At 37.6% G+C, this 27,707-nt stretch overlaps 1 protein-coding gene across 1 annotated transcript in view; it reads right to left on the reverse strand.

The window, feature by feature from the left end:
- The window catches only part of LOC106081665 (protein timeless), an 88,887-nt gene extending 63,161 nt beyond the window's left edge, over positions 1–25,726 (reverse strand). Inside the window, exon 1 of the mRNA XM_013243804.2 lies at positions 24,805–25,726. The gene's annotated coding sequence lies outside the window, so the exon portion shown is untranslated. The remainder of the gene's footprint in view (positions 1–24,804) is intronic.
- Positions 25,727–27,707: the final 1,981 nt, after the last annotated feature.

A 27,707-nucleotide genomic window follows, 5' to 3' on the forward strand; every position in this document is an offset into this window, starting at 1 on the left:
ACAACTGTAGAAACTCAGATAAGGTCAGTGATGCTTTCAGCATGACCTTTGCCTTTATATCCTTTATAATGCATAAAATGAAAGTCCTTCTCCAAAGGTCTCCGGGGAGTGACAAATGAACTGATGACCCTAATGGCGTAAACTAAGGTAAGACATACAGCCCAATTATGAATATCCGAAAGGATTTCTGTTACCTCGGAAAAAACTTTCCTTGAGAGGAAATACCTCAAATTATGAATTCCGATTACCTGTCATTTTGCTTCGTGCTTTCCATTCAGTGCAAATTTTGTGTGTGTTTTTTTGTGAAATTTCAATAAAACCAGTAAAAGCTTGCCAAGCTGGGCAGCGGAGTCGGGCAATTTTGACTCGACTTTAACTCTAGGAAGATTGCTGGAAATTTAAAATTTTTGTTATATTTTTATACCCTCCACCATAAGACTATACCCTCCACCATAAGACTTATACCCTCCACTATACTAGTTTCGTCATTCTGTTTGTATCTCCTCGAAATATTCGTCTAAGACCCCAAAAAGTATATATATATTCTTGATCGTCATGACGTTTGAAGTCGATCTAGCCATGTCCGACCGTCCGTCTGTCTGTCGAAAGCACTTCCAACTATTGTGCTAAGTATGGTGCAAATCGATACATAACCTGATGTAACTGCCATATAAACCGATCTGAGATCTTGACTTCTTGAGCCTTAGAGAGCGCAGTTTTCATCCGATTTGGCAGAAATTTTGTATAACGGCTTCTCCCATAACCCTCAACATACGTGTCCAATATGGTCGGAATCGATCTATAGCTTGATACAGCTCCCATATAATCCGATCTCTCGATTGTGCTTCTTGAGCCCCTACAAGGCGCAATTCTTATCCGAATGGGCTGAAATATTACACAATGACCCCTACAATGTTCAGTATTCAATTCATTTATGGTCCGAATCGGACTATAACTTGATAAAGCTCCAATAGAATAACAATTCTCATTCATTATTCTTTTTTTTGCCTAAAAAGAGATACCGCGATAAGAACTCGACAAATGCGATCCATGTGATCATTTTGTCATTCTGTTTGCAATGCATTGAAATATTAATTTCCGACCCCACAAAGTATATAGATTTCGGATCGTCGTAAAATTCAAAGACGATTTAACGATGTCCGTGAGTCTGTTCGTCCGTCTGTGCATTCGCTCTACAGCCTTCAAAAATTGAGATATTTAGCTGAAATTTGGCACAGATACGTCTTTTTGATGCACGCTGGTTTAATTTTTGAACGGACCAAATCGGACCATATTTGGATATAACTACTATATAGACCGATCTGCCGATAAAGGGTCTTAAGCCCATAAACGCTTTATTTCGTATCCGATTTGGACCATATTTGGATATAGCTACCATATATAGACCGATCTGCCGATAGAGGGTCTAAAGCCCATAAATGCTTTATTTTTTATCTGATTTTGCTGAAATTTGTAACAGTTAGTAGATTTACGCCTCCCGACGTTTGACTCAAATATGGGTCATAAAGACCGGTCTGCCGATAAAGGGTTTGAAGCCCATAAAACATTTATATTACCCGATTTCGCTGAAATTTGAAACAATGAGTTATTTTAAGCTTCCAGATATCCGACCTACATATGGTTCAGATCGGACTATATTTAGATATAGCTGTCATAAAGACCGATCTTCCGATAAAGGCTCTGAAGATCATAAAAGCTTTAATTTTTTATTCGATTTCGTTGAAATCTTAAACAGTTAGTAGTTTTAGGCTTCCCAACATCTGACCTAAATATGGTTCAGATCGGACTGTATTTAGATATAGCTGTCATATAGACCGACCTGCGGATAAAGGGTCTGAAACCCAAAAAAGCTTTATTTATTACCCGATTTCGCTGAAATTTGAAACAGTGAGCCTCCCAACAACCGACCTAAATACGGTTCAGATCGGACCATATTTAGATATAGCTGTCATATAGACCGAACTGCCAATTTGGGAGCTTAAGCCCATAAAAGCCGCGATGATTCACCGATTTCGCTGAAATTTTAATCAGTGAGTTGTTTTAAGTCTCCCGATATTCGACACAAATATGCTTCAGATCGGTCTTTATTCAAATATAGCTGCCATATAGACCGATCTGCCAACTTAGGGTGTTAAGCCTATAAAAGCCGCAATTATTATCCTCCCGATATCCGACTTAAATATGGTTTAGATCAGTCTTTACTCAGATATAGCTGCCATATAAGCCGATCTTCCAATTTAGGGTCTTAATCTCATAAAAAGCCTGACTTCGCCGAAACTGTGACTTGGTTAATTTATCCATGGTTGTGGATATCCAAAACTTTATAAGTTTTTACTTGTCCTTTATTAAATTTAAAAATTTAAAAAAAAAATTATATTTTTCTAAGGCTCTGTTTGTCGTTCCGTCTGTCTGTCTATCAAAAGCACGCTAACTTTCGGAGGAGTAAACCTTGAGGTGCTTGAAATTTTGCACAAATACTTCTTATTAGTGCAGGTCGTTTGGGATTGTAAATGGTTCAAATCGGTCCATGTTTTGGAATGCAGTCTGACTCAGTTCAAATCTCCTAAAGCTCCCATATAAAACGATCTCCCAATTTCTTCTTGAGCCCCAATAGGGCTACCCCAAAATTTTGCACAATGACTTCTACTATGGTCTCCATCATCCAAACAATGTATAGCCCGAATTGGTCCATATCATAGCAATTCTTATCCATTATTCTTTGCTTGTCCATAAAAAGGCACCGGACAAAGAACTTATTGTGGCGAAGTTAGCACGCTTTTACTTATTATTATTGTTGTTTTTCAATTCAAGCTCGGAGTCTTATATACCCCCACAATAGGATGGCGGTAAATTTATTTCGTCATTCCGTTTGTAACACATATGAGACCCCATAAAGTATATATTTTCTCCATGACATTCTGAGTCGATTTAGCCACGTCCGCCTATCCGTTCATATCGGTCCAAGATTCGATATGGGATCTTGACCTCTTGTATAAGGTGTTTTGCTGTGACTTCCGACAACTGTGCCAAGTAAGGTCCGAATCTGTTCACAACCTGATATAGCTCCCATATAAACTGATCTCCGAATTATACTTCTTGAGCCTCAAAAAACTCAACATTCTTGCCGAATACGTTCCACATCCAACCGAGTATTTAGATTTAAAGCTTCAATAAAAATTAGAGCAGTGCGATGCCTTTAGTCATTAATAGCGAATATAGCCAACATTGTATCATATTTGGTTATATGCAGGGCCTGTATAGACCGAACTCTCCCAATTAAGGTTCTTGAACCCATTAATGTTGTATAAGTTACCTAATATCAACGAAATTTAGAACAGTATTTTTTTTGGATTCCTTGAACTTCTGGCCAAAGCAGAATATATATAGCCCACCACATATTGTGGGGGGTATTCAAAGTTCTGTTCAGCCAAATTAATGCGTATTTACTTGTTACTTTTCTTCACTAGCTTTCAGACTTTATCAATAGAAGAAAACTTTCCACAGTCATTTGAAAACCGATTCATTCGCATTACATAAACTGAATAATTTTAGGTGCAATAGTTCTCAATCCAGCAATTCAGGTCAACCAACGTGATTCCAAATTATTGCGACTTATGGTATTTTTAGCAAATAACTAACATGACATCTACATGTGATTATTATTATTTTTGCTTCGCCCTACCGGTGCGAAAAATCATTGACTCTCGAGCAAAGACATGGAACAATGTGTCACAATATCAATGTATATTCATGTTTGGCATATTCCATCATGTCATGTTTAAATATAGTTAGTTTCATTTGCACTGCGTAAGAGCAATCGACGAGTCTTCCAGGATTCTGGGAAAAAGTTACTCAGCAGATTAGAAGTACTGCATTAACCCGTAGCAATACATAAACCCCAAGAACTTTGCACATAACTCATAATTGAGCTTTGGAGCTTTTACACCTTCATTGAACCCACCTTCCTCACTTTCATTATGAAAGATTTAGGAGAGCTTTTAATAAGCCAAAACATCTTAGAATTTTTCCACTGCAGGATGTGTAGTTCAAAAGATGCTTTGTTCTTGGCAACAGGTCGTTGGGAGGCGTCACGTTATCTAGCATCTGCTAGTTGGAGAATCAGACGGTTCATGGCTTTTGTACGTGCCCCCAAGCCAGTCACCAGGCAAACACACCCACTTCTCACGAGTGTGTTTGGCAGTGTTAGAGCATGTGACACATGGAACAGTGTTACAAAGAGGCAACAATGTTTATGCAACGTGTACTCGAACATTCCTCAATTGGGGAATGGGAGCAAAACCCCACAAACGACTTTTGGTTGTGCAATTCGGCTTTAGCAATTTGACAGCATCAATGTCATGAAGTTTACCTTACTATAAAAATATCACCTTCTAATTTTAAACCCACTTATATGTGCTTGGAATGAATTGTCCCCTTTGATAGTTGTTGTTCTGGTGTTAAAAATACCCAAAACTTACAAAGAAAAATTTAAATGGAACGGGGTCGATTTTGACTTATGTTCTGTTTGTGTTCTGTGGGGGTTGCTAAACAAAAAACAACATTTTACATATTCCCCTTACAAAAAAAAAAAAAACTTTTTTTATTGCTGCTGCAGGTATATAAGAAAAGTTAGCAATCAAGGACGAAGTATACCCATCGCCAAGAACAACTAGCAATAATATTAAAGGAACTTTAAAGTATTTCAGCCGAAACGGACGCTATTGTTGGCTCTGAGCTTTTCCAATGTTGCCGCTTGCTGACTTGACGTAACCCCAAAGAAAATAGTATACAGGCGTCAATTGATTGGGCCATTTCTTGGAATATCACGCTCCTCAAACTTACTCTTCAATAAATCGATTGCAACGGATGCTGTGTGGCTTGTGGCAACGTCCTGGTGTAACCACATGTCCTTCAGGTCCATATCTTCAAATTCAGACCAAAAAACAATCAGTGAGTATGGTGCGGTAGTCTTGTCAATTAATGGCAACGACGATTGACATCTTCGACGAAGAAGTATGGCCCAATGACGACGCCGACATGCAAACCGCACCAAACATTTATTTTTTGTGGATGAAGTGTTGATTCGTGAAGTAAAATTGCCCATGAACATTCCATTTAGGAACAGGGGTGAACTTCTAACATATCAATGAGTGCTGTTTCCGATTCAAGTTTAAGCTCAATAATAAGGGACCTCCTTTTTATAGCCGAGTACGAACGGCGTGCCGCAGTGCCACACCTCTTTAGGGAGAAGTATTTACATGACATAGTACCTCACAAATGTCGCCAACCTTAGGAGGGGTAACCACCGCAAACAAATTTTTTTCTGATGTTCTTGCCAGGAATCGAACCCAGTCGATCGGCGTCATAGGCGGACATGACGTTGTTCGTTCGTGTACTTTACTATGATTTTCATCAGTTTATTAAATAAATTGACAGTGACATTTTAGGATTAGTGTAAGAATGCGTTCACAAAGTTAATTCAAAGTTGTCAAGTCCCTTTTGGAAAATCTTATATACAACCAGTAAGTAAAGGCAAAAGTCGGACAGTGCCGACTGTATAATATAGGTTATAGGTACATCTGAACCCACATTTTTCGAAAAGATCGTTTGAAAATTCATGTTACTACGTAAGTGTAAATCCGGCGATAAATATATATAAATATATATATATTTATTACTACAGCCATTAAAGTGTAAATCGGGCGATACATATATATGGGAGCTATATCTAAATCTGAACCGATTTTGATTAAATCTTGGACATATATTAAGATCAGTAACCATCAAACGGATAAATAGACCAATCATTAGAATATAGGTATCAAATTAAAGATATTTGAGAGTATAAAACGAATCTGATATTCAATTGTGGGTCTAAGCCCCCAACCCAAAAAAAAAAAAAAACGCTCAAATCAGACATTTTTACGGACCATGGCAATATGGATTTTTGGGACCAAGTCTCTGGGGGTCCATCCTACCCCCAAGAAGGACTTTTTACTGACCATTGCAATGTGGGTTTTTGATATCGGAAGGGGGCGGACCCTCGACTTACCCCAAAAGTACTACCCAAAAAGAAAAGTGCACCGATCGGGAAAATATGAAAAGTGTTCAGGTGTAGAGTACGAATTTCATATTAAAAATTGGGTCAAAGTAACTGGGGGCCGCTCCAAACCCAAAACCCCCTAAAATAGGTTTTTTTGACGATCATGACAATATGGGACTTAAATGAAAGGTATTTAGGAGTAGATTGCGATTATGGTCAGTATGGAGAAATAGGCTTTATAATTTTTTGATTTCGGAAAGGGGCGGACCATCCCCCTCTACCCCCAAAACACTACCCAAAATTAAAAGTGGACCGATCGGGACAATATAGGTATCAAATGAAAGGTAGAATACGAATATGGTATAAAAACTTGGGTCTAAGTACCCAACCATAAAATTCCCCCAAACAGTCATATTGGGCGCTCATGTCAATATGGGCCTCAAATGAAAGGTATTCGGGAGTTCATTACGAATCTGCCATACAAAATCAGCTCGAAGTATAGGGGGTCACCCTACCCCACAAAAAAGGCCTTATGAACCATCATGACTATATGGGACTTGGTTTTTTTGTTTGTTTCGTAGAATCAAATACGGCTGAACCGATTTTCTCAAAATTTTCACAGATTGTATAAGTTTGTCTGAAAGGAAACATAGGCTATATAATTTTTAGATATTGGATGGGGCGGTACCTCTCCCCTGCCCCAACAACGCCATCCAAAACCAAAAGTGGACCGATAGGCAAAGGAAAGGTATTAGAGACTAGATAACGAATATCGTATTAAAATTTATGTCTAAGTACCCCGCGGGCGTCCCCATCCCAAAAACTTCTCTAAACAGATATATTTGACGTTCATGTCAATATGGGCCTCAAATGAAAATATTCGATATTAGTACCCCAAAATGGGCATATTAGCCGACCATGTCTGTATGGGACTCAAATGAAAGTTATTTGAGAGTAGATTACTAATATGACATTAAAATGTGTGTTCAAGTCTAGGTGGCGCTTTTCCTTAAACAAAATAAGTCAAATAAGCTGATTGACCCATTATGACAATATGGGACTCAAATAAAAGGTATTTGAAAGTAGAAAACGAATTTGATATCCAATTTTGGAGCCAGGTGTACAGCACCCCCTGAACTGAACTTCATTTCCGACTATGGCAATATGGAGCTCAAATCAACGGTATTTGGGAGTAAAGAACGAATTTGATATCTATTTTCAGGGCCACAATACACCCTCCACACATTTCATATATACTGTCCCTGGCATTACGGGGCTCACATGGATTTGGGAGTGCAGCACGAATTTTATATCCATATTTGAGTCGAAATGTCTGGGTGCCATCCCTCCCCAAAAAAACACTTCTCATTACCCTGATTTTCAAAACCTTCAGATCTTGAAGATTGGTAATGCGATTCGTTTGAATTTTTTTTTGCTCTCTTACAGTCAAAACTAAACATGGTTTCTATTCTATTCTTCTAATCTCTGTGCTACGGTGGCCTCAACACTATATTTAAGCGGATTTTTGCATTTTAAACGGCGGTTTTTGTTAATTGAAGAAGCAGACGGAAATGTTTGCTAAACATCAGGTTTATGATTGTTGAAACAGCAGTCATACATTCTTTCCCATTTTCAACAGACAAGTCTTTCAATAACAAATTTCGTTGTCTCGGACAAAAATAGGCCTTAGGCAACCATAAAGGCGCTCATTGGGTTAAAGACGAATATGGGTATATATAACATTCTATCGAACACCCCTAATACTTTTTTATTCCAAGCCGTTTCCTGTAATGTGTAAAATTCAAAATTATTTATTGCAACAAAAATTTTACTTTTAACAATGAATGCTTCAAATCAATGAATGAATGGATGAATGAATATCTAGTTGACCCCTTTCCAATAAAGTGCAGACAAAACTGTCTTATGGGATTATTCAACAGAGTTTTGAATAAAGTTCGCTTTCTATTTGTCATTCAGAACTTAAGTCAATTTGAAATTGTAATTGAAACATTCACAATGTGGAGAAAAAGTTGAGTTGGCTACGTCTGCAAATGTGTACCAGGTTGTTACAAAATATTTTTCTTAAAATAGCGAAAGGAAATGTAAGCCACGATGTAGAAAAAGAAAATTTGTGAATATCAAGTAAAAAGAAATGAAGTTAAAATGAAATATTAAAATTAAGGATCTACTTTCCAATTGCCGCTTTAGATCATTGGGGGGAAGTTAGGCCTTTTAAAATATCAGAAAAATTAAAAGTCCTACACTTAGGGTAACGTAGAAGATGTTGGATACCAAGTAAAGGTTGTGATTGGCCTTGACTTGGCAAAGTCTAAAAAAGTTGTTGTTCAATACTACATTTCAACCGTTGACACTGACCTCCCAAATAAATCGCCTTGGGTACCTTTCATTTCAATTATTTATTGGTTGTGAGTTAACATATGTCGAGCCAGTAATCCATCCTTGTAATACCGAAACAGAATAACGCGAACACGAAGTATACGCCTAATGTTGAGGACTATTGTAAACGATTTAAGGATAATAGTTTGCGAATCTGCACCGGAAATATTCAAACTATCTACCGAGAAGTTACATTATACCCAATGGTGGCTGAACCAGAAAAAAGAAAACAAAAGACAACAACGCCGTAAAGTGACACGTTGTGTTACAGGTGGACAAAATTCGCAATAAACCAAATTCTTTTACATTTATCTCTTAAATGCCCTTTATTCCTCCCATCACCATAGAAAGGGACATTGTAACACATCGAAATATTAACAGTAAAATGTATATACATATGTTCTCGTTCGTTAAGAAGAAATTCTTCTTATTTATGTATGTCCGCCGGAATTGTAAAAAGTTCATGATTAGCAAGTAAAAACGTGCTAAGTTCGAACGGGTCGAATCTTTTATACCCTTCACCATGGATCGCATCTGTCGAGTTCTTTGCGCTCTTTTTAGACAAACAAAGAATAATGAATAAGGACGGAGGAGAGGCAAAGGAGAAGGAGGAGGAGCTATATCAAGTTGTAGTTCGATTCGGGGCTCAAGTAGCAAAATCGGGAGATCGGTTTATATAGGAGCTGTATCAAGCTATACATCGATTCAGACCATATTGCATACGTATGTTGAAGGCCATGGGAGAAAATTTGTGCCAAATCGGATGAGAATTGCGCTCCCTAGATGCTCAAGAAGTCAACATCCCCGATCAGTTTATATGGCAGCTATATCAGGTTATGTACCAATTTGCGCCATACTCAACACAGTTTTTGGAAGTCATATCAAAACACCTCATCCAAAATTTTAGCCAAATCGGATGAGAATTGCGCCCTCTAGCGGCTTAATAAGTTAAAATCCAAGATCGGTTTATATGGCACCTATAGCAGTTTACCGATTTGGACCATAATTCGCACAATTGTTGAAAGTGATATCAAAACACAAATTTCAATTAAATCGGACGACAATTGTGCCCTCTAGAGGCCCAAGAAGTCAAGACCCAAGATCGGTTTATATGGCAGCTATATCAAAGCATGGACCGATTTGGCCCATTTACAATCCCAACTGACCTACACCAATAAGAAGTATTTGTGCAAAATTTCAAGCGGCTAGCTTTACTCCTTCAAAAAATGGCGTGCTTTCGACAGACAGACGGACGGACGGTCTGGTCCGTGCAACCAGCAAAAATTAAAGCCTCTAGGAACCGAACAAGGAAGATACCGGTTTTTTATGGGAGCTATATCAGGTTATAGACCGATTTGAACCGTACTTGGCACAATTTTTGGAAGTCAAAACCGAACACTACATGCAAAATTTCAGTCATATCGAACAAAAAATGCGGCTTGTAAGCTCAAGTAGTCAAATCGGACCATACCTAGTATAGTTGTTGGAAGTTATAATAAAATCCCTTCGCCTCCCTAGAGGCTCAAGAAGTCACGATCCGAAATCGGTTTATATGGCAGCTTAACCAAAGCATGGACCGATACGGCCTATTTACTATCCCAACCAACATGCATTAATTATTTTTCAAGCACGTAGCTTAACTCCTTCGAAAGTTTGCGGATGGACATGGCTAAATCGACTTCCGACTTTCCCTAAAAATCAAAGACGATCTACTCATGTCCATCCATCTGTCCGACTGTTAGTTGAAATCACTCAACAGTCTTCAAAAATAGCGATATTGAGCTGAAACTTTAAGCAGATTTTTGTTTTGTCCAGAGGCAGATTAAGTTCAAAGATGGGGTATATTGCACTATAATTGATATAGCCCCCACATATACCGATCAGCCGATTTTGGGTCTTAAACCCCTTAAAGCCACATTAATTACATTGATATATGGTCTACATTTGGATATAGCTGCCCATAAAAAAAATTGTTCAGCGGTGTTTATCCCCTTCTATTGCTGGCCGCATTTGCGAGGTATTATGCCGGGTAAAGGGTAAATTTTTAGCTATTATCCTTTTTTGGCAACACTGGTTTAAACAGCTCACGCACGTTTCGTGTTTTGTAGCACTGTCAAACATCTTCAGTTTGTTCTATAATTTAACCAAGAGTCGTCTTACAAACGAACACCACTTGAAAATTATTGAATTTTATCATCAAAATGCCTGCTCTGTTAATAAAAATTCATCGCGCCTCTTCCATTCCATCGAAGAAGCTAATTTTTAGCCCATGGGTACGTAAATAAGCGGAATTGTCGATTTTGAAGTGAAGATCAGCTAGAAGCATTGCATGAGCCACCAATGCATCCCGAAATAGTAACAGTTTGGGGCGGTTTATGGGTGGCATCATTGGACCGTACTTCTTGCGTGGCGTTCTGACTAGGCTATAAAAACAAGGCCCCATATCAATGGGCTAAAACTTGAATTGGGCAGCACTCATTGATATGTGAGAAGTTTGCCCCTGTTCCTAAATGGAAAGGTCATTAAATTTTCATTTACACTCTGTAGGATCGCAAATAACTTCAGTTTGCCATATATCGATAGTAATGTGTTCAAGGGTTTTATTAGTAAAATCTTTATACTTTTGCATCCGTATCTCAACATCCACATGGCAGGTTAGCAAGCATCTGATTTTGACAAATAAAAGTGGGTGTGAGAACTGCAAGTAGCACATCTGTCTGCTCCGACAGCTGTAGCAAATGGTTAGTTATGCATACAGAGGAACTTAAAACAGGCCTCTCCTTTTGACATCTCTCTTAAAAACTAATTTTAAAACATAGGCCCAAAAGCATTTGATATTTTTAGCCTGCGAAGTGTGGATATGACAGATTTAATGTATAAATAATTGAAGCTATCAGGTATATGATTAGATGGCGTGCTGTTTTACAATCACTTTTTGTTTATGCTAAGCTATATATCTGCATACATTTTTATCCAAAAATATATAGGTTTTTCTTGCATCTTTTAAACTTGTGTGTCCGTATTTTTGCATATACATTGAAAGTTATCAAACATATGATTTTGACAAATAAAAGTGGGCGTGATAACTGCAAGAAGCATATCTGTCTGCTGCGAGAGATGATTTTGTAGCAAATGTTTCAATTGTTTCAAAGGTAAGGCAGGCCTCTGCTTTTGACAGCTCCCTTGAAAACTTATTTTAAACCATAGGCCTTAATGCATTTGCTTTTATTGTATGGAGTGTGCATTTGACATATTGATTGAATAAGGAATTTAGGCTGTCTGGTATGGATTAGATGGTGTGATGGTTTACTTCCACTATTTGTATATGCAAAACTATATATCTTAAAAAATATCTATTTTCCAAAATTTCAAAGGTTTTGGTTGTGACAGCTTTCAACTTTTATGTAGCCGTATTATTGCTATTAAGGCGCATGTAGGTGCAGATGCAGATATACATAGGTTACCAAACAACTGAATTTGACAATTAAAAGTGGGCGTGACAACTCCATTAAGCACATCTGTCTGCTCCGAAAGATGATTGTATAGCAAATTGTTCCTTACATATACTATGGAAAGTTTTGGACAGGCCTCTGCATTTGGCTGTTATTGAAAACTAATTTGAAACATAGGGCCAAAAGATTTTGCTTTTTGTCTATGGAGTATGCATATGACAGATTGATTGAGTAAGGAATTTAGACTGTGTGGTATTGTATAAGGAGCCGTGCTGTTCCACGGCCACTAATTCTGTGTGCGGAAAATTATTTATATATATTTGCGACTTTATTCACAAAATTTAATGAAGGGTTAAAAATGGTTTATTTGACAGTTCTATAAAGGATATCTGTCAAATAAACCTATCTTTAAGGTACATTAAGTTTTGTGAATACCGGTGTTGGATCTAAAGTGTATTAAAAAGTATTACTGCAGAATTGACAAAAAAAGGTGTTGTTTTATTATATCCTCCACTATAGGATGGAGGTGTTCTAATTTCTTCCTTCCATTTGTAATACCTTAAAATATGCGTCTAAGAACCCAAAAAGTATATATTGGGTTGCCCAAAAAGTAATTGCGGATTTTTCATATAGTCGGCGTTGAAAAATTTTTTCACAGCTTGTGAATCTGTAATTGCATTCTTTCTTCTGTCAGTTATCAGCTGTTACTTTTAGCTTGCTTTAGAAAAAAAGTGTAAAAAAAGTATATTTGATTAAAGTTCATTCTAAGTTTTATTAAAAATGCATTTACTTTCTTTTAAAAAATCCGCAATTACTTTTTGGGCAACCCAATATGTATATTCTTGAACGTCATGACATTTCAAGTCAATCTAGTTATGTCCGTCCGCTAGTCTGTCCATATGTCTGTCGAAGGAACGCTTACTCTGTTCATGGGCAAAATTTGCAATTTACTTGTTATTATTGTAGATTGGTTAGGATTAGAAAAGTGCCAAAACAGTCCATGTTTAGATATAGATCCCATATAAACCAATCTCCCGATTATACTTCTTGACACTATAGAGGGCGCAAATTTTATTCGATTTGGATGTAAATTTTCACGATAACTTATAAACCTATCCCCCGAATATACTTCTTGGTCCTCTAAAGGGCGTAATTTTAATATGGACAGGAAATTGAACTTTGACTCCACCATTTTGGAAATGGCAAGAAAGCTAACTCTTACCCTATACACCTGCAAGAGAGCCATTGGCAAAAGTTGGGGGTTTAGACCGCGTGTCATGCATTGGGTACATACTGGAGTTGTCAGACCTGTAATGCTATATGGTGTTGTGGTCTGGTGGACGGAGCTTCGAAAGTCCACCTACTGCTCAATACTTAACCGGATCCAAAGGATGGCTTGTTTGTGCATCACAGCCGCATTTAGGACGACACCATCTTATGCACTGATGTTTATGCTACAGCTTATGCCTCTGGACATTGTGGCTACAAAATTTGCAGCTACCACTGCCGTGAGGTTAAGGGAGCTTTCTCATTGGTCATGTGGCGGCTACGGACACTGTGTTATCCTTGATACAATATCCGATGTTCCAGGCAGTGTGGATTACGCTCTACCTGAGCCGCTTTATGATAAAAAGTACTCTACCACTATTCCTGATAGAACAGTTTGGAACTACGATATCCCTAGTAACGTAAGTTACATAGACTTCTATACGGATGGCTCCAAACTAAACGACCAGGTAGGCTTTTGGGTGTACTCTAAAGATCTAGAACTCGTTATATCGAAAAGGTTACCCGACCACTACAGTATGTAACAGTGGTGTGTATCATGAAGTGATGGAATGACTAAGATACAATGTCATTACGACGATTGGCGTAAATATCTTCTCAGACAGGCAGACAGCCATTAAATCCCTGGAGAACGTATTTCTGAACACAAAAGCCACCCTCGAACTGTCGCAGATCTCTCAACGAGATGGCTTTGCAGTTCAAAATTCATCAATTCTGTGCCGGGCCACAGAGATATCCGCGGGAATTGTAAAGTGGACAAGTTTGCGAGACTAGGAACTACCCTACACATTTGGGGGATACTGGAATCTGTGGGTATGCCTCTAGCGACATGTAAGCTACGTTTTCAGGACTAGACCCTCTTCTAAACTTGAAGAGGTCTACTGCTTTGCTGTCATTGGCTAGAACAGATGTCTCAATCATTGTGTCCGTTATGACAGGTCACAGTTTAATCGGAAAACATGCTGACAGACTGAAGGTCGCCAGCAACGACTTTTGGAGAAACTGTGAGAACATCGAAGAAGAAAATACTATAGAACACCTTCTGTGTGTGTGTCCCGCACTAGCAGTCAGAAGGAGTTCCACTTTAGGTTCTCATTTCTTTGAGAACCTGTCTGACTTAGCGGATGTGAACATTCGCAAGTTATTGGGCTTTTAAAAGCTATCTGGATGGTTCAACGGAAGGAACTAGAAGGCATCTTCCATCTTTTGTTCCTGTGATATCATAATGGACGAAAACGTCTAAGTGAGGCAAATGGTAGACTGGCACTTAAACCTAACCTAACCTAACCAAGCCGTGCAAAATTGAACTAAGCGGATGGACCATTTGAGACGCAGTTACGGTCAACATTTTCATGAAATGATCTTCAAACTTTAAATTATATGGACCGATTAAAATAAAAATTTCATGCGTTTTTCTGAATTGTATGCTATAGCCCTTAAAAAATCAACCTTTATAAAAGTTTCGAGACCTAAATCAAATCAGATCAGCTTATATTTGGATATAACTATGTATATTGTTATAAAATAAGATGATGAATATACCCAGGGTGGTGTGTATCAAAAGTTCGTCACGGCCTAAATTTCAAATGCAAATTTGCTCATGAACATTCCATTAAAGAACTGGGCCAAACTTCTCACAAATCAATGAGTGCTGTCCGATTCAATTTCAAGTTCAATCTTCTCTTTATTGCCGAGTCCGAACGGTGTGCCGCAGAGCACACATTTTTCTTTTATGCAAAGTTCGTTTATAGGGAATACACGACTCATCTCAATAGAGTTGAGTAGTGTATAGAGAAGCCAAAAAAATAAATATTTTGGAATACTTAGGGAATCACTGAGAATAAATAATGTAAGTGCAACAGTTACTCATGGCGGTGGTTCAATATTGGTGCGTATGATTAGCAATACGCCATACATAATACGCCACCTTGGTAACTCATATTTAATTTCAATACACATCAAATCATTATTTGGATTTTGCTAAAATTTCGCACTTAGTGTTCGGTTACGACTTCCAACAACTATGTAAAGTACCGTTCAAATCAGTGTATAACCTGATATAGTTCCTATACAAACCGATCTCCATACTTCAGGTCTAAAGCCCCTGAAAGTCATAATTAATGTTCTTTCTATATCTATATCCGTCTATAACCTGATATAGCTCCCATTGCAAAAGGTCTCTCGATAATCCTTGTTCGGCTCCTAGAAGCATATTTGTCTAGGTTAGCAGAAATTTGGTACATAGAGTAAAAGTATGCACTTCAACTTAACTAATTTCGTGTAGAGTTTTATTGAATCCATTTAAACTTATTTTAGAAATGCTCCATTAATCAAAATATCCACTGGGACACACAAATCCGTTTGACTACTGGTAAATATGTAATTTATAAAACTTCCTTTAATCTGCCTGTGCCTACATTTAATCCATGTTTAGGCTTCCTATATTCGCATGACTAAAGCATTGACTGCAACAACATCATATGTCCCCTGCCTACTATCCACTGGTGATAGTAAGCACAACAACAACACATCACTTGTGTGCAATGCAATGCTTTGTCCCTTGTTTTCTATACATTGTTTGTGGATGTTGTTGTTTGTTATTTGAAAACCGTGTGTTATTGATATTTTGCTTTGAAACACAACAACAACAGAATCACTTGAATGTTGTTTTGTTTCGCAGATCTTACGGTGCTTATTTATATATCCTATAGGTATAATAGACATTCTAGGAACTCACACCCGTTTGTAATTGATTATTATAATGCATTATAGAGAGAATTCTTATTTCGCCCGAACCGTTCGTATGTAGAATCGACTTTCGGCTAATGTCTTTCCCACCCACTATGACATCCAAAAATTTAAGAAAAACGTCAATAAACCCAACATCAATATTTCTATACCCTACACCCGCTACTGCATTAAGCTATGTAGAAACTTTTCATCAAAGTAGTGTCCCCTGCGTCACGCCATTCGGACTCGTCTATTAAAATTACACCCTTTATCATTGTGTTTAAACTTCAATCGGACAGATATGAGATTGGTATGTGAAAAGTTTGCCCCCTATTCCTTAATGCATATTGATGAGCAACAACACACAACCGTACATTTATTCCACTACATTATTTAATTAATTACTAATCAATTACATAGCTATTTCACTTGGTTGACCAGTCGGCTTTTACTGCCACTCATGCAAACACAATTTAGTATTTTCAACTGTGTTAATGTGTCTATCACTGCTCTAGTGTAATGTTCGTGAGCAAATATGCATTTGCAAACATTGGTGCGTATGATTAGCAACATGCCATACGTAATACGCCACCTTGATAGCTCATATCTCATTTCAATACTCATCAAATCATTATGTGGAAATTAAATCACTTAATTATGGACCATAACCGTAGACATACCACGCATTACAGAAATACAATATTGGCATTCCATGGTTTGTCCTGATGACGTAATTGTAATTTCAATTATTGTTAATACGTAATTTTAGCCAAGTGCGATTTAGGTTATTTTTATACCCTACACCTCTACTATGGTACAGGGTATTATAACTTAGTGCATTTGTTTGTAACACCCAAAAGGAATAGAGATACACCCATTGATAAGTACACCGTTCGACCCAGAATAAGTTTCAGATGCGATTTAGCTATGTCCGTCTGTCGTCTGTCCGTCTTCCCATGTTAATTTGTGTACAAACTACAGGTCTAAAGACGAAGCCTATTGAAATTTGAAAAAATCGGTTCAGATTTGGATATAGCTCCCATATATATGTTCGTCCGATTTGCAGTAATAATGCCATATTATTAGTCATTTGGTAACCGATTCTCTCGAAATTTAGTAGGAAGGATTTTCTCTTAACTCTCGACATTACTGGTTAATTTCATAGAAACCGGTTCAGATTTAGATATAGCTCTCATATATATATCGCCCGATTTTCACTCCTAGAGCCACTGCAAACACATTTATAGATCAATCTTCTCAAAATTTTGTACAAGGCTTTCCTCGGCGACTTGCACAATGTATGAGAGGTTTGCTCGAAATCAGTTCAGATTTACATAAAGCTCCCATGCATTCTGCCTACAGATTAAATCCCCCTTTAAGGAGAACGTAATCAATGTCACAAAAAAGGAATGACATACCTGAAATGTTGGGTCGTCGCTGCCACACAGCTGTTCCTCACCTTTGGTTACGATTAAATTCATTTACGAGGAGCGTCCGAACACCGAGGAGCACCAGTTTCTGGATAGCACTCATTGATATGTGAAAAGTTTCTTAGTGGAATGTTCATGGGGAAATTTTCATCATTTCGAATTCGACGATTTTGAGAAATATTGCAATAAAGTGCTCATTTGTTAACCGATTCTCTCGAAATTTAGCACGGAGGATTTTCTTATGACTATCTGATGAATTTCATAGAAATCGGTTCAGATTAAGTATAGCTGCCAAATATGTATATCGCCCAATTTTCACTCCAAGCGCCACTGCAAGCGCATTTATTGACCAATCTTGCCAAAATTTTGCACAACGTTTTCCTCGACGACTACCACAATATCCGAGTTTGCTCGAAATCGGTTCAGATATTGATATAGCTCCCATATATATGTTCGTCAGATTGTGGGTAATTTCCAATAATCCTGTCATTTTTCAACATATTGGCTTCAAATTTGATACGACAGTTTAGTAAATAATAAATAACAACGAACAATTTGTTAAGTATCCAAAAAAACGAAAATCTAGCGAGAAATAATGGCGCTAAGCTATATCTAAAATGAAAGCTGTTGAAAAACACGTTTTCCCAAATTTGGAAATAACGCGCCAATTCGAGAAAGAAAGAACGGAATAAAATCATTGGTAACCAAAGTCGTGTTAACTAGTGTTATCGATGTATCGATTTAAAGTAAACTGTAGGATTATGATTATGCTAGCTTTGCAGGAGATGTGCACCAGTTGAAAAATTTCCGAAATCTCAAAGGCTCCTTTGACATTCATAACCTCGACCCCATGGTATTTAGTTTGAAACACGAAATATTGAATTCGCTCTAAACCGAAAGATTACATTGATTGAAATACTAAAACGGGTGATCACAAAACTTAATGCAGCTATAAAGTAGGTTTATTCAATAGATTTTCTTTATAGAACTGTCACATAAACTTACTTTACAGCTGCATTAAGTTTTTCGAATGTCAGTGTAAAAAAATAAACGCACAAAGTTATATCGATGTAAACCTCAGTAGTGATGTAGTGCACAGTTTGGGGTAGGTTAGATTTTAGTAACAGACTGCAATCAGACTTACTTAGAACTGGGTGTAGTGTATAAACTGCATGAAAGTGAAACTGTTAAATAAACGCCATGTTAGACCTAACACAACATTCGACTAATGCTGTTATTGACGGCCGTTCATTGTACTCTCATGAACACATTTATATGCATTCATGGAAATGTTAAACTTGAGCTTTTATAGTTCGCACACTGAAAAAAGAACAACAAAATGAAAACAATAGAAACAAAATATTAAGGGAAGAATGTTTTGCCGTCGAACCCGAATATTTAAAATTTAAATTGTAATAAAAAAAAAATTTATTTTACTTTGAAAGCTCAATGAACTTCACATGTAATATACAAGTATTACAGTTTTAAATTTCCAATTAAGAATTAAAAAATATTAGTGGGAAACGACATTTCATCATCATTTTTTGAATCTTCTCCTTACCTTTATAATGATTTAACATGGTTTTTCTAATGTCACTTGTCATCTTATGTTCGAACGACTCTTGAATATATATGGGGGCCCCTAAAAAATTTTTAAATCCAATGACTATGTCCCATTCAGTACCTTGGAAAATGTTAAAAAAGAACTAGGGTGATCAAAACGGGTTTTGAAACACGCTTTTCTGTTTTTAAGCACATTACATTAATCGGTTTCTTGAAAATGATCATTTTTCAGATTTTTTTGGCAAGATTAAACGGCATCTAAAAAATGGTCTTTCTATGCACATTTTGCAATAATTATTATTTTTATTTCATTGAAATTTGAAAATATTTCCTATTTTCAGGAGACTTTCTGCTGTTGCAGCAAACATTATTACTAACAATTATCTTTGACTAGAGCGAAATTGGGCAAATACCTGGGTATTTACCCATTTATACCCAAAAGTTGGGTATTTATAATTTTGCAGATAGCCTGGGTATAAAAATATTTTTTCAAAAATTTTTTGATAATTTCGTATTCTTTGTATATAAACCTGATCTTCCGATCTCATAAAATCTGATTTTAGTTATATAAAGCCGCTATATAGACCGATCTTCAGACTTAAAGCCTTGAGGTAATTTTTCATCCGATTTCTATGAAATTTGGCTCAGTGAGTTCTGTGAAGTGCGATTCTGATCGGACTATATTTGGATATAGCTGCCCTTAGACCGACCACCCGATCCCAATATAATGCCCTTTATTCAGTTGGTCATAAACGAACCATTTATTACCCGAATTCGATGGCACAATGTTTTCTGGTAAACCCCTACCCATTCCAGTCAAATGTGGTACCGATCGGACCATAATTGGATATAGCTGCCATATATACCGATCTCCCGATATTGTGTAATGAGCCTATCAAAGGAGCATTTATCATCCTATTTCGATGAAATTTGGCACAGCGAGTTCCGGTACCCCTCTAACCCTTTCTGTTGAATATCGGACCATATAGACCGATCTCTCGAAATAGAGTGCTGCGCCCATAAATCGGGAATTTTTCATCCGATTTTGATGAATTTTGAAACTGGGCGTTTTGGCAACCCTCTAAACCTTTTGGTTGAATATCGTCCACATTGGGCGATATAGGGAATGTGGACCAAGTACTCTACACAATGTTCTATACAATACTCTATATTCCGAAATCGGTCTATTTGGCAGCTATATTCAAATATGGTCCGATCTGGACGATATTCAACAAAAAGGTTTAGAGGGGTATCGGAACTCGCTTTGTTAAATTTGAAAAATGCTATTTACCCGGTAGAAACCCACCTCTATGCATGAAAAATTGGCTTGCGCTTTCGTCCCACCTTACTCGGCTATGAGCCGGTACCTAAACAATGTCATCCTCAAAGATGGCATTAGTCTCCTTCCTACACTCCAAAACTGTTCATGACCTTACCTTCCTGGTTGTTATAACCCTGATGGTTAGTTTACTGTCTGTAAAGATATTGATACTCGACGTTCTCAAACCAACCAGCTCACGCATTCTGTGAGCACTGGGTTCTCCGCCTGCAGAATCGTATTTTGGTCAGGCAGTCGTAAAAAGATTTCAGTCACAGGGTCCTGAACTTCTAGATGTCAAAATGGGAGTGTCAATTCAAGTACCAGCCGCTTACAGGAGTGCCTCGCACTCGACCTCCCAGAAAACCCTGAAAGGGTTCTCTATCCGTTCAAAATTACGTCTTTCCATTAAATTTCTTTACCATTTCACCGTGTGCCACCTAACAGTCTACCTTGAGCTATTGTGTTGAAATTGTATCCAGAGATTGCAAAATCGTGATAATCACCGCCAGATAAACGATACACCTATCAAAAAAGTCTATATGCCTATTTGATTTCTAAAAGCTCAAGAAAGACCCCTGTGCAACTATACATCTAGGACCCATCTGTAAATATCGAGAGTCCATAAAAAGAGCAACAGATTAAATCCCCCTTTAAGGAGAACTTAATCAATGTCACAAAAAAGGAATGACATACATGAAATGTTGGGTCGTCGCTGCCACACAGCTGTTCGTCACCTTTGGTTACGATTAAAGTCAGTTACGAGTAGAATTGAGAAGCGTCCGAACACCGAGGAGCACCAGTTCCTGGATAGCACTCATTGATTTGTGAGAAATTTCTTAGTGGAATGTTCATGGGAAAATTTTCATCATTTCGAATTCGACGAGAATCCGTACGTATTGCGAAAGCCATCTAGGAAATCGGTGTGCACACTTTAAAATGATCGGTTGATAATTGATTTCTAAGAAATTCACCTGTGATCAAAGGAGACATCAGAAAAGCTTACGCTGCAAATTTTTTGAGGTTCGGTTAACAAGTGTCCAAATTTTTGACGAACTAGTCAAAATCGGACGTACATATATATGAGAGAGCTACATCTAAATCTGAACCGGTTTAGACCAAAGTCCGTACAGATAGTAAAATACGATAACACATCATTAAATAATACATTGTACAAAATTTTGAGAAAACCCATTCTGAAGGACACTGACAAAGGCTCTAAAAGTGAAAATCGGGTGATACATATATGTGGCACCTGAACCGATTTCAATGAAATTCAGCAACAATGTTTGGAGTCATAAGAGAATCCTTTGTGCAAAATTTCCTGAGAATCTGTTAACAAAATTTTGAGAAAATCAATTCAGAGGTACGCTGACAGATCCTTTGAAAATCGGGTGATACACCTATGTGAGAGATATATCCAAACCTGAACCGATTTCAGTGAAATTCAGCAGCAATGTTTGGAGCCTTAATCATTTGTGCCAAATTTCATGGGAATCTGTTAACAAATGACCAAATAATTGCAATATTGGTTCAAATCACATGAACCCATATGTGGGAGCCATATCCAAATCTGAATCGATTTTGCCAAAAATCAGCACGGTAGTTGTAAAAGAAAGCGTTGTGCGAAATTTTGAGAAGATCGGTTTTTAAATGCGCTTGCAAAGGATTTAGAAGTGAAAATAAGACAATACATGAACATATATGGAAGCTTTATCTAAATCTGAACTGATTTTAATCAAATTCACCAGTAAAGTCCAGAGTCATAACGAACGTCATCGTGCAAAATTTCATGATTATTGGTTGACAAATGACGTTGTTAAAGCTAAATTTGTCCAAAACGGACGAACATATATATGGGAGCTAAATCTGAAGGGATTTCTTCCAATTTCGATAGGGTCAGTCTCCCTAAAAAGATAGCTCTGCGAAATTTTAAGACGATGGGATGAAAATTGCGTCCTGTCTGTGAATCTAGAAGTGATTCTTAGCTTTTTTCCTTCTGGGTGTTCCAAACAAATGTACTAAGTTATAATACCCTGCACCACATTAGTGGTGTTGGGAATAACAAGTAAAAGCGTGCTAAGTTCGGCCGCGCAGAATTTTATATACCCTCCACCATGGATCGCATTTGTCAAGTTCTTTGAATGACATTTTCAAATACATATGAATTATATCAAGTTATTGAACGATATGGGCCCTGCTAGTCATGGCTGTTAGGAGTCATAGAAAAAAACCACCTCCTAAATTTCAGTCAAATCGAATAGTAATTGCGCCCTCTAGAGGCTCAATATCAAACTGGGAGATCGGTTTATGTGGCAGCTATATGAGGTTATATACCGATTTAGATCATACTTGGAACAGTTGTTGGAAGTCATACCAAAAAGAAGTATGCAAAATTTCAACCATATTGCATTAGAATTGCGTCCTCTAGAAGCCCAAGAAATCTAATCGGGAAAACGGTTTATATGGCGGCTATATCAGGTTATGGACTGATTTAGACCATACTTGGCACAGTTGTTGGGAGTCAAAATAATACACTTCATGCTAAATTTCGGTCAAATCGGATAAGAATTGCGCCCTCTAGAAGCTCAAGAAGTCAAGACCCAAGATCGGTTTATATGGCAGCTATTTCAGGTTATGAACCGATTTAGACCGTATTTGAAACAATTGTTGGAAGTCATACCAAAACGACATAAGCAAAATTTTACGCCCTCTAGAAACTCAAGAAATATAATCGGGAAAACGGTTTATATGGCGGCTATATCAGAATATGGACTGATTTAGACCACTTGGCACAGTTGTTGGGAGTCATTCGAAAATACCACATGCAAAGTTTCAGCCAAATCGGATAAGAATTACGCCCTCTAGAAGCCCAAAAAGTCAAGAAACCATTCTTGAAACCACTGTTGGGAGTTCTTCCAAAACACTTCATGCAAAATTTCAACCAAATCGGATAAGAATTGCGCCGAAGGCTCCAGAAGTCCAGACCCAAGGTCGGTTTATGTGGCAGCTATATCAGGTTATCAACCGATTTAGACCATACGTAGTACAGTCGTTTGAAGTAATACTAAAACGACATATGCAAAATTTCATTTCAGTCAAAATAAAATACTTCATGCAAAATTTCGGCCAAATCTGATAAGAAATGCGCCCTCTAGAAGCCCAAGAAGTCTAGTCGGGGGATCGGTTTATATGGGAGCTGTATCAAGCTATTGGTCGATTCTGACCATATTAGACATTAGACACGTATGTTGAAGGTCATGAGAGAAGCCGATGTACAAAATTTCTTCCAAATCGGATAAGAATATCGCCCTCTAGAAGCCCAAGAAGTCTAGTCGGGGGATCGGTTTATATGGCCGCTTAATCAAGTTATGGACTGATTTAAACCACACTTGGCACAGTCGTTGGAAGTATTTAATACCAAAACACCAGGTGCAAAATTTCAGCTAAATCGGATAAGAATTGCGCAGTCTAGAAGCTCCAGAAGTCAAGACCCAAGGGCTTTTTATATGGCAGCTATATCAGGTTATGGACTGATTTAGACCATACTTGAAACAGGTGTTGGAAGTCATACCAAAACACCAGGTACAAAATTTCAGGAGAATTGGAAGCTCAAGAAGTCAAGACCCAAGTTCGGTTTATATGGCAGCTATATCAAAACATGGACCGATTTGGCCCATTTGTAATCCCAACCGACCTACACTAATAGGAAGTGCAAAATTTCAAGCATCTAGCTATACTCCTTCGAATGTTAGCGTGGTGGACGGACGGACATGTCTAGATCGACTTAAAATGTCATGACGATGAAGAATATATATACTTTATGGAGTCTTAGACGCATATTTCGAGGTGTTACAAACGAAATAACTTTTATACCCTCCACCATCCTATGGTGGAGGGTATAAAAGTAGATATCCTACCCAAGTTCGGTTTATATGGCAGCTATATCAAAACATGGACCGATTTGGCCCATTTACAATCCCAACCGACCTACACTAATATGAAGTGCAAAATTTCAAGCTTCTAGCTGTACTTCTTCGTAGCGTGCTTTCGACAGATAGACGGACGGACATGTCTAGATCGACTTAAAATGTCGTGACGATCAAAAATATATACACTTTATGGAGTCTTAGACGTATATTTCAAGGTTTTTCAAACGGAATGACAAAATTAGTATACCCCCTATCCTATGGTGGAGGGTATAAGAATAGATATCCTACAGTATTGATAGTGATTTAACTTCGTTTTTTTTTTTTTGTGAAAACTATGATTCATGATGATTCACAATAAATTGAATCAATTCCTCAATACCGTAGGGTATCAATTTTTCTTTCCGTGCAGAATTGGGATATATCCTATTAGGATAGGTCATATCGGAAGACTATGTTCTTAACATACTAACTTGGGTAGTTTTAGTCCATTGTGATATTACAGTAGCGATAGACCAGGCCTCTGTTGGGAAGCGAACCCACGACCCGCGCACTGGTAATACGATCACGCCATTAATTCGGCTATCGGAGCGATCAACAAATTTATTTACTAAGTTTAAAATCAATAACTTACCAAATATTTTCGGCGAATTGGTTGCTTTTTCTCATATAATTTATAGGTAATGCCTTGTGGGAGATTTTGGTGTTGATTTTCAACTGTGTACTTTTACTTGAAAGATATTTTGTCTTGAAAATATGTTCGTTGTTTTATATTAAAATCAGGTATTATTCAATACTATTGATTTCTGTTAAATATTTTAATTCTTTCATTAGATTGTTTTGAATTAAGAAACTTAAGACTGGAATCGAATCTCAAAATGGCACATTAGCTTTATTGTATTAATACCTTTTAGGTTTTTAATTATTGTTAATTTTGTTTTTCCTCTAATTTCTTGCAGTGTATTCTAGTATTGTATACAACATTCATTATCATTTTGCATTTGGCATTTTTTCACCTCATTGAAGAAGAACATCGTCATTGTATTCCTCTTATCCTATTATTATTATTACTGTTATTATTTGCTTATAAGTTTATATGACTCTTATTAACATTTTACTTATCGGGAAGAGAGGAAGAGAGAGCACTTGATGCTTTTGCTATTAGCTAGCTCATTTATTAACTAACTTATATCTTTTTGCACTTTGTCTTATTGAGAATGTATTTCATTATTCAACAGGTCACGTTTTCTAAAACGTTTTTTTTTATCTAATTGCACATAGTTTCGTAAGCCTTATAAGTGTGTACACATATTATTTAAACGAATTTTATTGGCCACATCACTGCGAATTATTATATTTGGTTGTTTTTTATTTGATCACTCAAAAAAATTCTTGCAAAAACGCTTTATTTTGGAATTTCAATTAAAATCACTTCTTGAATATTTAAAAATTTTCCGTGCAGTTAAACGAAAGAACACATCCGTTTCGCTGCGAGTTTCAATTGTAAATGCTCTCATAGAGGTTAAGACGGCGTTGCTCTGAGTAGTTTGCAGTTGTCGCAAAATACTTTCGCAGCCACCAACCCCACACCACCATTGAATTCCACTGCAATGTTCTGACCATTTGTGTAACTTGCAACCCCCACAAAAGCCCCTTACACTTTCAATTGTTACATTCACTCGCCGGCTTAATCCATTGACTGGCATAGGTCTTTGCGAGCGTTGTTGTAGAACATGTTCAGAGCTTTGCGTTGGCACGAAGCTTTTTCCAGAGAACTCTCTTTAGCTCTGGCTCTTAGAACGTATTTACGTTGTATATTAAACTCGCACGTTATGCTAAACGTTTTGTTTACCAATGCCGCTATCAAGCAACGGTCTTCCCTTTTTTTACATCAGTATTGAGTGCGAGTGTGTAACACATTACACGAATCATAGTTACATATACAGGGGTACTCTACAGCATAGTCGTATATATCTGTTACATAGTGGCACATGAGACTCACTCTGATGTTCTCATCCGCTAAATCAGATAAGTTCTCAAAGACATGAAAACCTAAAGTGGAACTCCTGCCTGCCTGCCAGTGTCGGACACACAACAGATCTTCTATAGTCTCTTCTTCCCCGAGACTACAAAAGATCTGTTGATCTTCTGCAAAATCTGTGAGATTCTGCAAAAGTCGTTACTTGCAACCTTCAGCATGTCAACATATTAACCGATTAGACATAGAGCTATCATGACTGAGACGTCTCTTCTGGCCGGCGACAGCAAAGCGTTAGACCTTTAGAAGTCTAGATTGGGCCACATAATTTTGGAGAGTTCACAACCCGCACTTTGTGACCATCTGTCATTTGTTGCCCTTTTGGTCTAATCCTGAAAACGTATCTTACATGTCGCTAGAGGCATACCCACAGATTCCAGTTCCACTGGAATATGTTAGGCAATTTAGTCTAGCAAGCTCGTGTGCTCCTCAAATCCCTGATACATCTCTCTGCCACGGCACCCAGAAGAGATTAATTTTGAACGGTTCGGCCATCTCTCTGAGAAATTAGCGACTGCCGAGGACGGTTTTTGAATTCAGAAATATTGTATGTTCCCCGGATAATTGATGTCTGCCTGGCTGTCTGAGAAGATATTTATGCCAATCGTTGCCATGACATTATAAAGGCTTTTTCAATAGGGTCTTGAGAACTCGTGAACGCACTCTCACACTTACATTTTTGGGTATGGGTACCAAATGAAAGGTATTGTCGAGTAGACTACGAATATGCAAAAACACATCTAAAAATTTGACCCGGGAAGGACCTAAGGGTCTTGAGAACAGGTAACATAGGCAATATGGATATCAAATGAAAGGTACGAAGAAGTAGATTGCGACAGATATGCAAAAAATTAATCAATCTTTGAAAGAAAGAATTTTTTTTTTAAATAATCGCTCGATATTAACAAATTGCAAAATTCCCGTAGTTCCTTCTCGGGTCCAATTTTTATGAATGTTTTATTATATTCTTAATCTGCTCGACAATACTTTTCAATTGATTCCCATATTGCCTGTGTTGGTCCATTCCCCCGAGGGTGGTATTTGACCCCTCGGAGGCCCAAAGGCTTTTGCGTCAAAAACGGACTACCGATCCGTGTTCCTGGGGTCAACCCACATCTACATATTAAATTTCAGCGAAATCGGTGCTGCGCGCTATAAAGTGCATTTTTGCCAATCATCTGCCACTGTCAATTTATTCAGTAAACTCAAGCTTTTCATCATGGTAAACTACACGAACGAGCTACCTCTGCAAATCATGAAAATGTACTACCGAAATTCGGAGTTGGTGATCGCTACTTTAAGAGCGCAATGAAAGCAAAATCATTTTCAGTGATGAAGCTCATTATGCCCACAACCATAGGATGGGGGTATACTAATCTAGTCATTCCGTTTGAAACACCTCGAAATATTCCTCTAAGACCCCATAAAGTATGTATATTCCTGAAATCAAATCGGGAGATCGGTTCATATGGGAGCTATATCTAAGTCTGAACCGATAT

Source organism: Stomoxys calcitrans, chromosome 3, assembly GCF_963082655.1.
Source record: "Stomoxys calcitrans chromosome 3, idStoCalc2.1, whole genome shotgun sequence".
In the NCBI taxonomy this organism is placed as follows: domain Eukaryota; kingdom Metazoa; phylum Arthropoda; class Insecta; order Diptera; family Muscidae; genus Stomoxys; species Stomoxys calcitrans.